At 41.7% G+C, this 21,013-nt stretch overlaps 2 long non-coding RNA genes across 2 annotated transcripts; both read right to left on the reverse strand.

The window, feature by feature from the left end:
* Window positions 1-11,794: 11,794 nt before the first annotated feature.
* LOC118473371 (uncharacterized) lies at window positions 11,795-12,305 on the reverse strand. The gene is made up of 3 exons (XR_004852712.1): window positions 12,278-12,305; window positions 12,066-12,188; window positions 11,795-11,970 (listed from the first exon to the last, which is right to left on the reverse strand). It is a non-coding gene; the product is annotated as an uncharacterized lncRNA (long non-coding RNA).
* Window positions 12,306-12,359: 54 nt separating this feature from the next.
* LOC109942373 (uncharacterized) lies at window positions 12,360-12,916 on the reverse strand. Its single transcript, XR_002265137.3, has 3 exons — window positions 12,861-12,916; window positions 12,656-12,768; window positions 12,360-12,557 (listed from the first exon to the last, which is right to left on the reverse strand). It is a non-coding gene; the product is annotated as an uncharacterized lncRNA (long non-coding RNA).
* Window positions 12,917-21,013: the final 8,097 nt, after the last annotated feature.

The raw sequence follows: 21,013 nt of genomic DNA on the forward strand, positions 1-21,013 counted from the left end.
CCCTACCATTGGCCTCCGATCCGACGTTAGGAATCGTGTATCGGTTCACTTAAAGTCCTGATCTAATCTGGGCCGCTCAGTTCAGATCGTGCAGCCGAGATCTAACCGTACCCTTTCGTGCTGGCACTTTTATTAAAGAGCCCCTGGAAAAACAACAAATCAACCCGCCATCCACGCGAGGTTAGCTCTGTGTCTATAGATTTGTACCCCGAGCCCCCTGCGTTTCACAGAAATTGAGGCCCAGTCCATAGTTCTTTAAATTCAGTTATTTAATTATAGAAATTACTTTTTAATACAAAATAATTGCTAGAACTTTGATAATTCATAGAAAATACATATGAACTCCAAATTAATCCATTCCACTTTCTAAAATTTTGTAATTTTATTATCTATCACCTAGAGCCTCTGTTTTATCATGAAACCAGTAAGAAAATTAATCTCACACTTAATCTTATTTAAAACACATAAAACATTTGAAAAGGCATAACTTAAATTCTGTAACTCCAAAAATTATGATTTCTGTTCCTAGAATTTTATTTTAATATGTAGAACATCTCTGTGTATTTGGTTTATATGTTTGGTGTAATGTTAATTTCTCTATATGCACTGTGCTTGTTTGTATTGTGGCGAGTAGAAGAGCCCGTTGCTGAGGATCCCGGTGAGCAGCAGGTTGAAGTAGCTGAGCAGGAGCTCATTGAAGGCAAGTTGTGCCCTTGACCACTTTTTACCCAATAATGTTATTAAATATCACTTATCCATGCATAGGTTAATTTTGATGGGACCCAATAGGTCACCCTAGATTGTTTATCTCATTACCTTGTTTACCCCCGAATCACTTGGGTAGTTTGCTATTGCTTTATATGGTTTTGGGATAATCATTTATTACCTCTATGTTCCAATTCTTCTTGTTATTCTATTTATGTTCATGTTGAGATCATTAATGTTAATTGGAACATAGAGCTTAACTTGAGAACCACGTGCCACCACAAGGGTTTAATGGGACGCCCTTGGCTGACTAATTAGGAAAGCTAGTGGAAGACTACCTTACCCGAAAGGGGCAAGGGCAGTAGGGGAGTGGTCAGTGTAGGGAGGTCCTTGGTTGATTTTGCTGCGATGGCAGTCAGCCAAGAACCCTGCATTGGAGCTTCCTATAAACTGTAGCGGGTTTTCGGAAGCTAGTGGAACTTTGTAAAGGCCTCGTAGTGTTGCCCTGCCGCGCTTCCTAGGTAGAGGTGTATGGGATTCGTGACCCCTTGGCAGATGGGTAGCATGACTTGTGGGTAAAGGGTACAACCTCTGCAGAGTGTAAAACTGGTATACTAGCCGAGCTCACGGTCATGAGCAGCTCAGGACTCTCTGATGATTAAATTATGGAACTTAAATTCAATTTTGTCATTTGCATATGCATGGGTTTATTATTAATTTTGTTCTATTACTTTACTTAAGGTTTGGTATTTACTTACATCTAGTAATTGCTAATAAAATTTTGACCAACATTAAAAGCAATGCTCAGCTTTAACCATTCTCTTTGATAAGCCTTACACTCCATGAGCTCCCACCTTTGGTGAGTTCATGTCATATTATTCCCCACAACTTGTTGAGCGATGATCATGTGTGAGCTCACCCTTGCTGTCTCACACCCCCCCCCCCACAGGAGAAGAGCAGGTGGTTCAGGAGGAGCCACATGGCGAGGAGTATGATCTGATCTAGGTGGCGTTTCTCAGTCGACATTGGCGCCGACGATCCTTAGTTCGTTTTATGTTTATTCTTTTATTTGTAATAAGTCTTCCGCTATGTAATAAATACTCTGATGTTTTATGACATTTATCTATATACACTTTGTTATTATATATGTTGTCTTCTTTGGCGCATGTATGAGATGCACCCGGCTTTGTTCCTTAAATCCGGGTGTTACAGAAGTGGCATCAGAGGAAATGTTGACTGTAGGACGAAACCTAGATAGAAAAGGACAAACCCTATCCTACTTACCTTACTCTGATTCATTCCATACTCATCTCATCTTGATCTTGTCTCACCTTTTGCTATTCTACTCTAGTTACTCTTATCTTCTCTACTCTAAGACAAGATGGGTTTCACACCTTGGAATCCTACCACTATGATCTTTTTAAGAAATAGGGAACCTAAGACAAAATTTAAAACTATTTTCTCTATTTAAAAAAAAGTTGGTTGATTGTTCTGATGGTAAATGCTTGATTTGCTTCTTTGATTGATTGAAACATTATAGTTGGGCATCTTAGCATGTACCACAATAAGGTAATGTATTAGCTTTAATAGCTGACACACTAATCTATTTAGCTAATAAATCCCCTACAGTAACATTCCTCGTAATTACTCTCCTTGTCTATAATTCTTCCTTTCTTACCCCGTGTTTCTAACCCAGATGGGCTACCCATATACTGTTAGAAGAGAGCAGTATAGACTTGATCCTTGGTATGTCATGGTTAAGAAAGGCAAAGACAGTTTATACACTGTGCTAAAGAAATCGTAGAACTCACCAGTTCCAAAGAAGAAAGATTTGAAGTTAATATTGCAGTAACCTCCTCACCCATGCGTGCAATGTTCTTTATGCCCGAGGAGTTTGTTGGTGACAACATCCGGGTGGTTAGAGATTTTCCGGATGTCTTTCCAGAGGAGTTACCAGGGATGCCACCTGATAGAGAAGTTGAGTTTGTTATTGATCTCTTACCTGGAACCGCCCCTATTTCTAAACGGCCATATAGGATGTCCGTAGAGGAGTTGAAGGAACTTAAGAAGCAGTTAACTGAGTTACAAGAGGCTGGGTACATTCGTCCGAGTTCCTCACCTTGGGGAGCACCGGTTCTGTTTGTACAGAAGAAGGATGGATCACAAAGAATGTGTGTGGATTATAGATCTCTTAATGATGTTACGGTGAAGAACAAGTATCCGTTGCCCCGTATTGAGGATTTATTTGATCAGATGAGAGGTGCTAGAGTATTCTCGAAGATTGATCTCCGATCCGGTTACCATCAGATGAGGATCAGACCATCGGATATTCCTAAGACGGCTTTCTCGACTCGATATGGATTATATGAGTTTACTGTTATGTCATTTGGATTAACCAATGCACCAGCTTATTTTATGAACTTGATGAACAAGGTGTTTATGGAGTATTTGGACAGATTCGTCATGGTATTCATCGACGATATTCTTATTTATTCTCAGAGTGATAGTGATCACGAGGAACATCTGAGAATGGTGCTACAGAAGCTACGAGATAACCAGCTATATGCCAAGTTCAGCAAATGCGAGTTTTGGATTGGCGAGGTGCCATTTCTTGGTCATATCATTTCTAATGGAGGAATAGCAGTGGATCCTGCTAAGGTTAAGGAGATAATGGAGTGGAGAGTACCCACTACAGTTACTGAGATTCGGAGTTTCTTGGGATTAGCAGGATATTATCGGAGATTTATTGAAGGATTTTCTAAGATTGCTAAGCCTATGACTTCGCTTTTGGAGAAAGGAAGAGAATTTAAGTGGGACGAGAAGTGTCAAGATAGCTTTGATCTATTGAAGAAGAGGTTGATGTCGCCACCAGTATTGGTGATGCCAGACCTACAGAAAGGATTTGATATCTATTGCGATGCATGTGGCCAAGGCTTAGGATGTGTGCTCATGCAGGAAGGACATGTGATTGCCTACGCTTCTCGTCAGTTACGCAAACATGAACTGAACTACCCCACGCATGACTTGGAATTGGCAGCCGTTGTGCATGCGCTTAAGATTTGGAGACATTATATCATGGGAACCAAGTGCCAAGTATATACGAATCATAAGAGTTTGAAGTATATATTCACTCAGAAGGATCTCAACCTTAGGCAACGCCGTTGGTTGGAGCTTATTAAGGATTATGATTTGGAGATTCACTATCACCCGGGCAAGGCAAATTTGGTTGCAGATGCCTTGAGTCGCAAGGAGCATGTTCATTCAGCTATTGTTGCCCAGCTACCCGATGAGATTGTTGAGGATTTCAGGAGACTTAACCTGGGGATAGTTGCTCATACTGAAGGAGTTACTATTGATGTGGAACCTACCTTGGAGCAAGAAATCCGCAAAGGTCAACTCGAGGATGCTAAAATAAAAGAGATTAAGGATCTAATTACTGAAGGTCGAGTTCTGGAATTTACGGAAGATGAGCAGGGCACTATATGGTTTAAGGACAGGATGTGTGTTCCTGATATTAAAAGCCTTCGAGAGACTATTTTAAAGGAGGCCCATGATTCGGATTATTCTATTCATCCTGGTAGTACCAAGATGTATCAGGATTTGAAACGGAAGTATTGGTGGTATGGATTGAAAAGAGATGTGGCTGCACATGTGGCTATGTGCGATGTATGTCAAAGAGTTAAGGCTGAACATCAGAGGCCAGCTGGACTACTGCACCCACTGAAGATACCTGAGTGGAAATGGGAAGAGATTGGTATGGATTTCATTACTGGATTGCCTCGCACCCAGAAAGGATATGATGCTATATGGGTGATTGTGGATAGATTGACTAAAGTGGCTCACTTTATTCCTGTCAAGACTACTTATAAAGGTTCTCAGCTAGCAGAGTTATATATGGCTCGGATTGTGTGTTTGCATGGAGTACCGAAAAAGATCGTGTCTGATCGAGGTTCGCAGTTTACCTCAAGATTTTGGAGAAGCTTTCATGAGAATATGAGTACGAAGTTGAATTTTAGTACAGCTTATCACCCTCAGACTGATGGACAGACTGAAAGGACTAATCAAGTATTGGAAGATATGTTGAGAGCTTGTGCCCTTCAGCATGGAGGAAGTTGGGATAAGAGTCTGCCTTATGCTGAGTTCTCGTATAATAATAGTTACCAGGCCAGTCTGAAGATGTCACCTTTTGAAGCTTTATATGGGAGGAAGTGCAGAACTCCTTTGTATTGGGATCAGACTGGAGAGAGACAGTTCTTTGGGCCTGAACTGATTCAAGAAGCAGAAGAACAAGTTCGTATAATTCGAGAGAATTTGAGAGTGGCTCAAACCAGGCAAAAGAGCTACGCTGATAATAGAAGAAGACCACTGGAATTTGAAGAAGGAGATTATGTGTACCTCAAGGTGTCACCACTTCGTGGAATGAGGAGATTCAAAGTTAAGGGCAAATTGTCCCCTCGCTATATTGGACCATTCTTGATCTTTAGGCGAGTTGGGGAGATGGCATACCAACTCGAGTTACCGGACAGTCTATCGGATGTGCATAACGTGTTCCACGTATCTCAACTAAAGAAGTGTCTCCGTGTCCCTGAGGAACAGTTACCAATGGAAGAGCTTAGTGTTCAAGGTGATTTGACTTACACGGAGTATCCAATCAAGATTCTTGACACATTGACTCGAATTACAAGAAATAAGGTGATAAAGATGTGTAAAGTGCAATGGAGTCACCACGGTGAAGATGAAGCAACTTGGGAAAGAGAAGAAGAGCTTCGCATAGATTTTCCCCACCTTTTCCCTAGGTCTTCTTAAATCTCGAGGACGAGATTATTTTTAAGGGGGGTAGGATTTGTAATACCCACTTTGTAAAGAAAGGTCTAAAAAGAGAAATTATGTTACTCTATAGCTATATGTGTTATCCCCATTTATCATTTCATGAGAACATCACATGGGAACCTATAAATAAATAACAAAAGACACTCAAACAAATCTTGCATCATGCTGAGTTTTGCTTGTTTGTGCATTGGTGGTTAATAGATTAAATGTGTCATTAATGCCGTATCAATGGATCCATAGAGTTTAAACCCTAACTTGAAAATAAAACCATGAGAATATAGAAAAGAAAAAGGAAAGAGTATAGAATTCATAGAAAATATATATACAAAAATAAGTATCTTCAAAGTCAGTACTTTAATGGCACAACATAAAATTGAGGATGAATTTGCCACTAGAATGGAATTTAAAATTTGAAATCTAAAAGAATAATAAAAAAAGAAGGGAAAATACAAAAGAAAATAAAGTAAAAAGAAAAAGGAATAAAACCCTAACTGGGCCGACTGCCTCCAATTCGGCCCAGCTCCACACTCCCCTCTGCGCAGCCCAGGCGAGAACGTGGTTGCGCTGTGAGCCACTGACCGGTGGGTCCCACGTGCAGCCTCACTGTTTCACGCCGCGCACTCATCTGTTCCACTGAATCACGGGACCCGCTTGGCAGACTCATCGTCTTCACCGACCCGGTCTTCGCGGCAACGAAATCGCTCGGCGGAACGACCTCCGAGCTGCGCGGTGCCGTTGCGGAGTTCCTCGGGTTGACCTCCTGGGGTCCATATAGTTGGCCCTCGGGCTATACCAGACCAGTCGTGCCCCCACGTTGCCGCCACCATAGCCAGTACGAGCAGAGGGTGCCGCCGTCGGTGATTACCGTCTCCATTGCCGCACCGCCATCGGAATTCGGGGCCGGGACTTCGCCTCTCCGTGTGGTGCTTGCGCGGCGTCGCGGTGATCGGAGAGCCAACAGGGCCGAGCAATTTCTCGCCGTAGTACTTCACCGCCGCGGCAGCCGCGGAATCACGGGGTCCGGCTTCGTCGTCGCTTCAACCCTTCGGTATGGCCTTCAACCACCTTTACCGCGTTTGTAGGAACGTCATGCATCTATCCGTTGTAGTTCGAGGCACCGTAGCGTCGCTTGGGTAGCTCACCGGACTTCTCTGCCCGGGGTAACGCGGCGCGCCGTGGACCGAGTCTTGCACTTGATGTCGGCCGAAATTTGTTTGGGGATTGAGTACAGGGAGTCGTCAATCTCGTGGGGGCCGAACGAATTTGGGTCTGGCGCTCGGGTTGGCCAGATTCGTGGGCTCCGGTGACCCCGCCGCCGTGCGCAGTGGCTGGTTGGGTGGCTCGGGCAGGGTTGAAGACGAAGCTTCCGCGGCCGTCGGATCAAGATCTGGCGGTCACAAGCTCATACCGGTTCAACGTCCAGATCTAACCGTTGATCTCAATCGGGCGGCTGAAACAAGTCTAGGTTTAAGGAAGATCCCTACCATTGGCCTCCGATCCGACGTTAGGAATCGTGTACCGGTTCACTTAAAGTCCTGATCTAATCTGGGCCGCTCAGTTCAGATCGTGCAGCCGAGATCTAACCGTACCCTTTCGCGCTGGCACTTTTATTAAAGAGCCCCTGGAAAAACAACAAATCAACCCGCCATCCACGCGAGGTTAGCTCTGTGTCTATAGATTTGTACCCCGAGCCCCCTGCGTTTCACAGAAATTGAGACCCAGTCCATAGTTCTTTAAATTCAGTTATTTAATTATAGAAATTACTTTTTAATACAAAATAATTGCTAGAACTTTGATAATTCATAGAAAATACATATGAACTCCAAATTAATCCATTCCACTTTCTAAAATTTTGTAATTTTATTATCTATCACCTAGAGCCTCTGTTTTATCATGAAACCAGTAAGAAAATTAATCTCACACTTAATCTTATTTAAAACACATAAAACCTTTGAAAAGGCATAACTTAAATTCTGTAACTCCAAAAATTATGATTTCTGTTCCTAGAATTTTATTTTAATATGTAGAACATCTCTGTGTATTTGGTTTATATGTTTGGTGTAATGTTAATTTCTCTATATGCACTGTGCTTGTTTGTATTGTGGCGAGTAGAAGAGCCTGTTGCTGAGGATCCCGGTGAGCAGCAGGTTGAAGTAGCTGAGCAGGAGCTCATTGAAGGCAAGTTGTGCCCTTGACCACTTTTTACCCAATAATGTTATTAAATATCACTTATCCATGCATAGGTTAATTTTGATGGGACCCAATAGGTCACCCTAGATTGTTTATCTCATTACCTTGTTTACCCCCGAATCACTTGGGTAGTTTGCTATTGCTTTATATGGTTTTGGGATAATCATTTATTACCTCTATGTTCCAATTCTTCTTGTTATTCTATTTATGTTCATGTTGAGATCATTAATGTTAATTGGAACATAGAGCTTAACTTGAGAACCACGTGCCACCACAAGGGTTTAATGGGACGCCCTTGGCTGACTAATTAGGAAAGCTAGTGGAAGACTACCTTACCCGAAAGGGGCAAGGGCAGTAGGGGAGTGGTCAGTGTAGGGAGGTCCTTGGTTGATTTTGCTGCGATGGCAGTCAGCCAAGAACCCTGCATTGGAGCTTCCTATAAACTGTAGCGGGTTTTCGGAAGCTAGTGGAACTTTGTAAAGGCCTCGTAGTGTTGCCCTGCCGCGCTTCCTAGGTAGAGGTGTATGGGATTCGCGACCCCTTGGCAGATGGGTAGCATGACTTGTGGGTAAAGGGTACAACCTCTGCAGAGTGTAAAACTGGTATACTAGCCGAGCTCACGGTCATGAGCAGCTCAGGACTCTCTGATGATTAAATTATGGAACTTAAATTCAATTTTGTCATTTGCATATGCATGGGTTTATTATTAATTTTGTTCTATTACTTTACTTAAGGTTTGGTATTTACTTACATCTAGTAATTGCTAATAAAATTTTGACCAACATTAAAAGCAATGCTCAGCTTTAACCATTCTCTTTGATAAGCCTTACACTCCATGAGCTCCCACCTTTGGTGAGTTCATGTCACATTATTCACCACAACTTGTTGAGCGATGATCATGTGTGAGCTCACCCTTGCTGTCTCACACCCCCCCCCACAGGAGAAGAGCAGGTGGTTCAGGAGGAGCCACATGGCGAGGAGTATGATCTGATCTAGGTGGCGTTTCTCAGTCGACATTGGCGCCGACGATCCTTAGTTCGTTTTATGTTTATTCTTTTATTTGTAATAAGTCTTCCGCTATGTAATAAATACTCTGATGTTTTATGACATTTATCTCTATACACTTTGTTATTATATATGTTGTCTTCTTTGGCGCATGTAAGAGATGCACCCGGCTTTGTTCCTTAAATCCGGGTGTTACAATCCACTCATACGCTTAAAACATCCGTATCCGGCCTGCTCGCGCGAGATGGGTTGCATGCAAGTAGCGAACCAATCAAGTGGAAAGTGGTGCTAGACTACTAGAAGTATTTCTTTTGAACAGTTGCTTAAATGAAACGTCGATGACTCGTCACTTATGTTAGTCAATGTTGCCAAACTTCTACTTGACTAAGCTCATTCATCTCGTTTCTCAACTACCGCTACACATTTCCTCAAATAAAAAGGAACCGCCAATTCTCACTATCACGTCCCCGTACAACTCAAGTATAACCAACGTTAATATATGATTATTGTTACTTCTTGTTCTGAACTAATGAATTATAAGTCATTAGATGATTAGTCGTACATAACTCTACCACTGAAGTCTACATGTGCGTGTAGCGATACTCATTTTTTAAGAAGAAAAAAACTACAATGCACATGATTTACAAGCTCTTATGCACTTCTCTCTCTTCCAGATTATAAAATTATAAAATATTCTATGTTTTCTAAGTCAAAGTATGTTAAATTTAATTAAAACTAGCAAAGTGCTCATACATTGCTACGGTTTCTATTTATAACTGTAGAGTATAAACGTGCAACCGTTTTCTATTTATAAATATAGAGTATAAAATACAAAAACGTGTGTTTTGTTGGTAGGGGATGTGAATGTAAGTTTAGAGCCAACAGCTGTGATTCAAATCCTCATTTGTACATATTTTTTGCCTTTTATCATTTAAATATGGGAGAGCACAACAACCGTGAAAATTGTTGTTGTAGATAGTAGATAATAGAGAGATTATAGGAAAGATATAAAAAATTATAACATTAAATAAATATATCATAAACATATAATTAATGAAGAATCTAATTATACTTAGAAGGAATAATTACTAAAATGCAAACATCAAGGGCTGCAGATACCGAAGTTTACATAAGGGCTGCAGATACTGAACTTGTTCAATAGACTGTAATGTTTATTGTATGTAACAAATATTGCAGAAATGTACTGCATCTTGCACTTGGACTGGTTGTGTGTAACATTTTCAACAGATTATAATGTTTACAGTGTTCAGTATGTGTAGTGTTCAGTCTGTGCTTTGTGCAGCGTTCAATCTGTGCAGTGTTCACATTATACACAGTTACATGCAAATGTACTGTCCAGTTTATACACGGTTACATGCAAATGTATTTCAGTCTTTGTTTAATGTTCAAAATCTAATTAGTCTCTACAACCAAACAGGGTAGGGACTAAAGTTTAGTCCTATGACTCATGAAACCAAACAGGGGCCTAAGGTGGTGTTTGGTTTCTAGAGACTAATTTTTAGTTCATCCATTTTATCTTATTTTAGTCCCTAAATTGCTAAATACGGAAACTAAACCTCTATTTTATTTTCCGTATTTGGTAAGTTAGGGACTAAAATGAAATAAAATAGAGGGACTAAAAATTAGTCTTATAAACTAAACACCTCTAAAAGAGATATTATCTCTATTTTAGTCCATATGTTTAACAATTTAGAGACTAAAATGAAGAGACTAAAAATTAGTCTTAAGAAATCAAATTGCAGATATGATCCGAGTGTGACCCTTTGGCTTGGTGTAATGGCAGGCGAGCCACTTGACAGTGATGCCTCGCCTATGCTTCTGGATTCATGGGAGCAGCAGATCGCCATGCATTGCAAGGGGCGATACATGAAGATAAAAAGTAGGGTTTAAATACAGTCGTTAAGTTGGTCAGGTTCGGAACAAAAGAATATGGTGTTTTGTGTGTGTGTGTGTATATTCTTCAGCAAAGAAAAAAGGCTTACGATTCTGTGAACGTGGCATGTCGCTTTCAGGTTCCCGAGGCGCTAGTCTGGCTGTCCGCCTCCCGCTGGTGAACACGAATTTCTTATGGCTGTGACTTGAGAGTGAAAAAAAGGTAGGCAGAGAGATAGTATCGAACATCGACTACGCACATCCGCTTGGAGAGACCTTTGAAGGATAATCACACACGCTTTGTATGTACAGTCAAAGTGTTAGGATTAGGGTTTAGAAGGATAATCACACACGTTTTTTTTAATATACAATCAGAGCGCTAGGAGAGACGTGAACGTCTGGATCACACATAGCTGTGTTCAGTTAGTATCACTCCTGCCCGGCCATTTTCAGCAGCCAGGAGACGCACAAGTCCGCGTAGTTGGTGAGAAGCCCAACTTTTTATCTTGCCTCTTACGAGTTCCTATCTTCGATACAAGTATATCAACGACACACACTACAGTAAACGGAGCAAAGTCCGACGGCCAAAACCGTCGGACATAAGGATTAAACCGTCGGAAATAGCTTATCTCCGACGGCAAAGCCTTATCTCCGACGGCTTTAAGCCGTCGGAGATAATTCGTCGGAAATAGGGTAATGTCCGACGGCAGCCGTCGGACATAACCTATCTCCGACGGCTGCGTGCGCCCGTCGGAAATAGTAAATCCCAACCGTTTTACCGGCCAGCCAGTGGGCCCCACAACCTTAAGTCCGACGGCCCAGCGGCAAGCCGTCGGACATAAGCATCCCTTATGTCCGACGGTATAGAATGCCGTCGGACATAAGGCATGGTTATGTCCGACGGCTACCACTAGGCCGTCGGACATAACAAATTACAGAATTTACACAAAATTCTGTTATTTAAAAAATCTGACATTTACAAAACAAAAACAGATTCATGCACATATACACATTCACATTCACAATCACAAATATACACATTCTAATAAGTATTCACAATCACAAATATTCTCACATAAATATTAACATTCACAAATTTAACATCAACATATAAGTTCGACGGTTGTTGCAAACTGAAATTGTGTCTCACAAACAAGTGTTGCAAAGTGTTTCATAAATAAACATCACGACACATCAATCATATCCATCGTCTGGATGGTTCGAGTAGCCACCTCCTCCGGCTGGACTATGCGTGCTGAAAAGATTGTTCACCCACGAATGTGTTGGGTCGTCCTGACCAGACCCATCTCCAGGTGCGGCAACTGAAGCGGGTGGTGTCTGAAATCCCTATAACACAAGCACATGAAATAGTAACCACTCAATTGTTCATTTAAACACATAAGACATCTATGAACATGTCGCACACGCATATGTGTACATACCGTAGGGAATTGTGACGGAGGCGGAGGCGGTGGTGGAGGCGCCAACATTGGAATTGGCAGTGCAAACTCCGGAGGCGGCATCCCATATGTCGGCATAGGGACGCCCGCTTGTTGGGCTAGTTGCTACAAATTATATACAAGTCATTGTTGAGCTAATAAGATACACATCAAGTGTTTTGCAAAATAAGCTACAAAATGTTACTTCAGCTTACCGAGAGAAGAGCTTGATTTTGGGCCTGGAGGTTTGCATAATACTCGTCCCTCTTCTTCTGGTACTCGGCTTGTTGCCTCTGGTACTCAGATTGTTGCCTCTGGTACTCCAATTGTTCCCTCAAGACTGATTGATGGTACTCTGCCTGTTGACGCAACACTGTCATCTCTATGTCGTGGGCGGATGATCGTGAACGGGACGACTGTGAAGACGACGATGTGGACTGTCGTCCACGGCGTCTTAGCTCTCTGGAATCAATCGTAGAATCAAAAATACCCAACCTACAAGAGTGAACCATGCACTTAGTATAGTAACTCATGCCTCAGTTGAATCGCAAGCATATGATGCCAATTTTGTAATCCTAATTAAATAATCTCACCGTCCGTGGGCTTGTCCTCCTCCGCTAGCATATGTTGCCTGAGGGTCGATTGGCTGGCTCCTCCAATCGTACTCCTGCCCATGGCGTTGAACCATCTCCTCCCCATACGAAGCCTGGAGGCAAACAATATCAAATATAAGTGCATAACCCCTATATATGCCCTTGCAAACATTATCAAACACATAATAGAGTATCAAAAACTCACTAGACGGTCGGTGGCCGTCTGAGTGCATAACACATCAGGATTCTGAGGATCAGAACCCCTATGCCCTTGCATATACACCTCCACATCCGTGGGCGTACGACCGGATTTGACTTCCTGTACATAAAAGTTACAATGACACATTTCTATGTAATTCAAAAGTTACAACAAACTGTGACTTACCATTCGCTTAGCCAAGCGCACATGACCATCACCACCGTAGTTGTGGAACGACTCGGTCCCACGGTTTCCCCTGTTCCTTTCGGAAATGGCACGAAACTCAGGGGAAGCCCACCATCTGCACAATGCCCGATAACCGTCTGATCGGGTGGCCATCCACGGCACCGACACCTACATGAAATTTTTTAAATAAAGCAAGCAAATACATGGCTTTGTGCGATATGAGAGGCAACAACCTGTTTACCTCTAGGTATTGCTCCTCCGTCAAGTAAATTGATGACCACTCGGCCTTTGTATTTGGCATCGGTCGATCATCAGCATTTGCTCTGTACCATGCCTTTATAGCCTGAATTCGTGCATAGTACATTGCATCTGCAACGACATCGTTCGCGTTAAACTCAAACACGTAACGAGCGTTCATATCATATGATCCATCGTCCGGCAACTTGTACCGTTTCTGCAAAAACCATAGTGTTATCATAAAAGCAAACATATATGGAATAACTAAAATAGTATAAACAAGTCATACCCAGAATGCATCCCAAACTAGTGCCTGTGTGTTGCCAAACGTTTTACAGACACCATAGCGATAATGCTCCCAAGTGGTGGCGGGGACAGACTCGCCAGTAGGCAAAGTCACAAGACCAGGCCAGTGCAGACGAACAAGATTACCAAGAACCATGTTCACCTGCCTGTAGTGTCCTGTGCCTGTGAACGAGTCGTCGATCCAAGTCCTGCAAACAGAAATCAATGTAGGAATTAAAACATAACTTTCAATAACATTTAAGCAAAGATATGTCACTCACTTTCCACTAGGCTTTATCACAACCCGAGATTCGGGTGGAAGCTCTGGAGGTGGTCCAACAAAATGCAGCTTCCTCGTTCTCTTAACTCGAGAAGTTCCAGACCCAGCTGCAGAATCTCCACCAGCCCCAGAATCCCCAGCCCCAGAATCCCCACCAGCGTCGTCTCCAGCATGATCTCCCACATTATCTCCACCATCATCTTCAACATCATCTCTTGCATGATCCTCTACCACTGGTTCCTCAATTTCAGCATCCTATGAAACAAATAGCTTACATCATACAATATTAAGTAACTCAAATAATGTAGTTTAACAACTAACTTACATCTTGTGGAGGCAAATGTTCTGCCAGCGCTCTCCGTCTGCTCATGGTAGAACCTGTGCCCTGAAAAACTGAATCCTCACCCCTCGAGCTGCTCCTCGAGCTACTCCTCGACCCAAGCAAACTACGAGCTAAAGACTTCATTTTCTTTGACATCCTATTTTAACAAAAACAAGTTAGTACATAAATCGACAATAAAATAATAAAATATGCAACAAAATCATAAAATATGCAATAAAATCATGATCCATACTCGTCAATCGTAATCGTAATCAAAATCAGGATCTAGTTGCTTTCGTCGATTTAATGGACGCCAAGTAGCTTTCTTCTTTCTCGTCACTCGTTTTCTTTTTGGAGGAACCTCTACATCATTTTGATCGCCTAATAAAGATTCTTCCAACATTTCAGTTTGTACATTAAACGTGCTTGTAAGTTCTTCGTCTTGGAAAATCTCAGCAGCCCCCACTTCCTGCTCGATTTGACTTTCAACATAACCAGCATCACCAGGAGCATATAGTCGTTCACGCGGATTAACTTTGTACACTACCCTCCAATCAACCAAACCGTTTTTCTTAGATGGATATGTCATATAATACACCTGCTCGCATTGGTGGGCAAGGATTATAGTGTCGTGGCCTTTTAATCTATCGTTGTGTTTGACTTCCACCATGCCATATTGATTTTCTCGCGTTGTATTTGGAGAAAACCAATCACAATCGAAGAACACCACTTTGAGTTGTTTATCTCCAAAAAACTTGTACTCGATTATATCATTAATGACTCCATAATAATTAGTCACCTTCCCTTCATCATCGACAGCTCTAGTTACAACTCCGGAGTTTGTCGTGGCTGCTAGAGGATGATCATCTTCGAACCTTGTGGAACGGAATCTAAAACCATTGACATCATACCGACCATAACGTCTGCCAGTTACTGCTCCTAGGGATAATTGTCGAAGGTCCGGGTGTATATTGTCATTTTTATCTACATAATCTCGAAACCAACACAAGAAATTAAGTCCCCCATCTTTTCCCTCTCGACGAATCTGGTCACGTTCACAGCCAGAGATGCAATTTTGAGAATCAAATTCCCTGTTAGTACAAGGAAACAAACCTTTTAGTATCACAACAAAAATTCTAGCGGCAATGACTAAAATAAAGTTTACACTTACAGGAGAAACTGACTCATCTCTTCCATGTTGTTATACATGTAAAGTAAAGCAGTCTTCCATTCATCGTTGGTGAAACAGTATGTTGTGCTGGGTCCTACAGTTTTGCCCCTCCATTGAAAAATTTCAATATCACTAATAGGGGGCTCGTCGACATGATACCGCAACGTATGGGCATTGACATTGTGTTCCTCTGCAAAGTACAGGCCCGTGAACGATGCTATCTCTTTGTATTTGAATTCTTCAGCGATGCACCCTTCAACTCGTCTCTTATTACCAACCATTGCACGTAGCTTTTTTAGTGTCCTTTCGATGTGATACATCCATCTATATTGCACAGGACCTCCTACCTTAGCTTCGTATGGTAGGTGAACAAGTAGATGTTGCATCGGATTGAAGAAACCTGGTGGAAATATTTTTTCAAGTTTGCATACCAAAATCGGTATTTCTTGCTCAAGCTTCTCCATCATCTCTTTCTTTATTTCTTTGGCACAAAGATGTCTATAAAAGTAGCTTAGCTCCGCTAATGCTTTCCAGACATCATTTTTTACAAAACCACGAAACATAACAGGAAGGAGTCTTTCCATTATTATGTGGTAGTCATGACTCTTCAACCCAGAAAACTTGCCCGTCTTCAAATTCACAGACCTTCTAAAGCCCGCGGCGTAACCATCTGGGAACTTTAAGTTTTTCAACCATTTCATCAATTGTTTCTTCCTTTTAGGTTTAATACTGAAAGGAGCACGTGGCTTCTTCTGATTCTCTCCTATCTCCATAGTTGGTCTTCTACAGATTAAGGCCAAGTCTTTCCTTGCCTTAGGGTTGTCTTTTGTTTTGTCGGTGATATTCATGCAAGTGCTGATAATGCTTTCACCCATATTTCGTTCCTGGTGCATGACATCAATGTTATGCATTAGAATCAAGGCTTTCATATAAGGGAGTTCCCATAGACCACATTTGTGAGTCCAATTATGCTCGGTTCCATAACCTTCAAAACGATTTCCATGTTCGTTTAGTTTCAAATCATTAAGTCTCGCGAGAATCTCTGGACCACTTAGACGCTTGGGTGGTCCCCTCGTCACAATCGTGTCCTTTTTAAAAGCGTTCCTATCGAACCTGAACGGGTGATCCTCTGGCAAAAAACATCTATGGCAATCGAAGTAACATATCTTTCCACCAAACTTTAGTCGAAAGCATAAAGTGTCTTCAACGCATATAGGACATGTCAAAATCCCATGACAACTCCATCCAGCAAAGATACCATAAGCCATAAAATCATGAATAGACCATAAAAACGCGGCTCTCAGGTTGAACTTCTGTTTCTTGTAACAATCGTACGCCTCGACTCCTTCCCACAAAATTTTCAATTCTTCAATCAGGGGTCTCATCATCACATCGATCTTTGTTCCAGGATGATCCGGACCAGGTATTATAAGACACAAGAAAATAAATTCATATTTCATGCAAAGAGCTGGTGGAAGGTTGTATGGAACAGCAAAGACGGGCCAACATGAGTACGACGTTGCAGTTAGATTGAATGGTGAGAAACCATCTGTTGCCAAACCGAAGCGGACATTCCGCACTTCATCAGCAAAGCTGGAATCAAAAGCATCTAGTGCCTTCCATGCATCTGTATCAGCTGGGTGCACCATGACATTTGGATTCTCACGTACCCCTTCTTTGTGCCACCTCATGTGTCTGGCTGTATTCTTGGAGATGAACAAACGTTTCAACCGAGGTATGAGAGGCATGTAACGAAGCTGCTTACGTGCAATCTTCGTAGTCACGGTCAAACCATCGTCGTTTTCAACCTCAACGAATCTACGCTCACCACATACAATACACTTCTTCTCACCTGCGGTCTCCTTCCAGAAAAGCATACAATTATTTTCACAGACATCGATTTTTTCGTAGTCCATACCGAGGCCAGATAACAGCTTTTTGGACATAAGGTTATCTCCGACGGCTTTGTCAGTAGCCGTCGGACATAACGTCTTATTTCCGAGAGCCCCTGTTGGCCGTCGGACATAAGGTAATATCCGACGGCCTCGTAGGAAGCCGTCGGCGATAGAGGGACCATCGGAACTTTCTTCGTTTACTGTAGTGACAGTATCCAATTGCTTTAAAAAAAAACTACTAGTGCTTCGCAAAGGTACCAACGACGCAACCAGTACTTAGCATGTCCGTTTAGGCCATATCTGAGCAAAATCAGTTTTCATATTGCCACGGATAAGGATAGACGTGTTGTCCACACATACTAAGGCCATCTCTAATGTCTCATATTTTAAACTTTATTCTATCTACAGTATAAAACAGTGTTTTATATGACTATATACACGATTTGCTAGAGACAGTTTAGCGCTCAATCTATTGTCTTTGTCGTCAAATACTTAACGAAGACCTTTCTGCAATGGTAACTTGGTAAGGTTTGTTTAGAGTCTAGTGTGTTCGATATAAACGAGAGAGACTCAGAGACACGAATGAGAGTGGAAAAATGTCTGTCTATTCATTGATCCATGATTGTGTGTACACACATATATATATATATATATATATATATATATATATATATAGGTAATGGAAGCCCTGTGCTTCCATTAGTGGGCGAAGCCCCAGCCAGGGAGACCGAACGGGTCGCTTTTAGGCCCACTGGACGCCAGCCTGCGCCATTTATGCAAAGGATAACCACGTATCCCGCCTTACACGCGACATGCAATTACGCAAGCATAAATTTGTGTACAAATGTGTATAACTCATGCATAAATGGAATCTTTGCATGCCAGGAATCGCGCGCACGAATATCTGCATGTGCTAGACGTTTACGACTGCATAACGTTGTGAGACAGAATAGCGTAAACCATGCAAGACGTTCACGGCAGGTTTTGGAATAAGGCAAGACGTGATTTTCGTGCGCGAAAATAAAGGCGCAGTTACGGCAGGAAACTAAAACAACTTTACAGCCGCGTCCACGTTCGCTCGTCCATCTGAATTATTGGCGGCGGTTAGCGGCGGCGGAAGTGAGAGGTCCGGCCGGCGAAGAAGATGTCCACCACCGGCGCTGGCGATGACATCCTCCCTGTAACATCTGCGCATGAGGAAGTAGGTACGTCTGTTTCAATGGACATGCAACCTGTTTTGTCTGCAATCGCCCCATACACAGAAGGTGTATCTGTGACTCCTCCGGCGGCATTGAGGGCACCTGGACATATCGAAGAGCACACAAAAACAGCAGACGTGGTCGGCGCAGAGAAGCACATCCCCATGAGACATATTGGGCCACATGAACAGGACACACCTCATATTCTTCAAAGCCACGTAAGTTCTCCCGTATTACGTTAAATTTATTCGATATTGAATCGTAAATGTTAAATTTCTGTGCGCAGCCGGACAATATTGATATAAGATTGATACCTAAAGTCGGTATGACATTTAGTAACGTGGATGAGGCGTATAATTTTTATAGTCAATATGCATACGAGGTAGGATTTCCGTTGAAGAAATATAGGGAGCGGAAGAATTGTAAATGGTTGAACTGTTCAATGGAAGGAAAGAATGCTGAAAGGGTAGCTGGAAATCCAAGGATACGTAACACATGTTCGAAACGAACACAGTGCAAGGCTGGGATGAAACTCAAAAAAATCTACGATGATGCTAAAGAGAATGTTATTTCTGTTCGGATTGATCTGGTAAACTATGAGCATAATCATGAATTTTTGAAGAAAGATACAGAAAAAGGGCAATTGCAATGCAACAAAACACATGATCGTGAATATATGGAGTTCCTTAGTGCAATGCAAGAAAGCAGGATTCCACCACATTGCATTATGGATTTTGTTACTGAAATGCATGGTGGCCCAGAAAACGTTCCAATAACCGTGCAGGACATGAGTAACCTGTAAGTGTATTATGCATTGACAATAATTGTATTTTATATTACATAAACAATCGTAATGTGTTGAGTTAGATATAGTGCATAATCATTACATTTTTTGACAGGAAAAAAGCATGGCAAAGGGAGAGAAATGCAAATGATGTGTCAAAACTGTTATCTTTTTTTTCATTATGCAAGAAAGATAATCCACAGTTTTTTTCAGACTTTCAACTGGACAAAGAAGGGAAAATTTTAAGCATATTTTGGTCCCATGCTAGCCAGCAAGCCGAGTACATTGATTTTGGTGATGCAGTTACTTTTGATACTACACATAAGACTAATATGTATGATAAGCCATTAGGCATGTTTGTTGGTTCGAACCACCACCTACAATGCACAATATTTGGGTTTGCTTTACTAGGAGACGAGACAGTTGATACATTCGAGTGGGTATTCAATACGTTCAAAACATGCATGGGATGTGACGGACCACGAGTGATGCTGACAGGTATGTTGTAATAAAATGGCTCGTAATTATTATGTCATGTACTATATGATATCATATTGTCTTGCATGATGTTATGTAAATTTATAAATTTCAGATCAAGACCCTGCCATGCCAATTGCACTTGGCAGAGTATTCCCAAACACAATACATCGATTGTGTTTGTGGCATGTGCAAAACAGGTATATGCCCCACTTGAATGAATTATATGCAAGATTTGAGGACATGGATTTCAAAACAAGGTTCCAATCTATAATACATCATCCATTGAATGAAATGGAGTTCGAGGCTGCCTGGCAAATGATGCTTGATGATTTCCACCTACACGAGAACAACACCCTTGCCAGATTATATGACATACGCAAAGATTGGGTACCTGCATTTTTCAAAGGAGATTATTGTGGTCTTATGGTCTCTACACAACGAAGCGAGAGCATGAACAAGTTGGTGAAGAGTGCCCACGTGGATGCAAACACACCGCTTCATCAATTTGCAAAGCAAATGATGAAGCTACTGCATAGTAGGAAGATGAAAGAGGCCAAAGAGGCACTAGGATGCATGGTAAGTGAAAAAAATTAATAAACATATGTTTTATGCTATTAAAACCAAAACAGTATTAATACTATATTGTGTAATTTGCAGGGTCAAAAGGATACAACTACATTGTATATGTTTGAAATAAGAGTAGCAAGGGCATACACTAGAGCTGTGATGACAAGGTTTCAGGAGACAGTAAAATATGCAACTGCATACCGAATAGACCGTGATACAGAGGGTGAGGAACATGATTGGGTGGTGAAACATACTACAAGATCAAATAAAATTGTTTGGGGTCAACACCAATTCAAGATAAGGGCTGATGTGGATGCCGGAAAGTATTCATGTGAGTGCAAGCATTGGGAGCATACAGGTATGTTATACTATAAAAAATTATAAATTATTACGAAAGCATAGCTGTTTACGATTAATATATGACATAATGTATGTTTAATCAATTATAGGTCTATTTTGTGTTCATCTTGTACGCGCTTTCATGCATCTACAAATTGAAAGGATCCCAAGTGAGTATATTTTGCAACGATACACATACTCCGCACATCAAGATGTGGCTTTTTCAAGAGACGATAGGAATTTGAAAGGAAAAGATGGAGAAACTAGATCATATAGACAGAAGATGTTGCTTAAAAAAGCAATGAAAGTAGTACACCATGCGAGTATGTCTAAAGCTGGGAATGATAAAGCCCTAGAGATGATGGACGAATTATTAGGGTTATTGATGCGTGTGGAGCCTGATATAGGTACTGG

The sequence above is a fragment of the Zea mays genome, chromosome 9, assembly GCF_902167145.1.
Source record: "Zea mays cultivar B73 chromosome 9, Zm-B73-REFERENCE-NAM-5.0, whole genome shotgun sequence".
NCBI lineage: Eukaryota > Viridiplantae > Streptophyta > Magnoliopsida > Poales > Poaceae > Zea > Zea mays.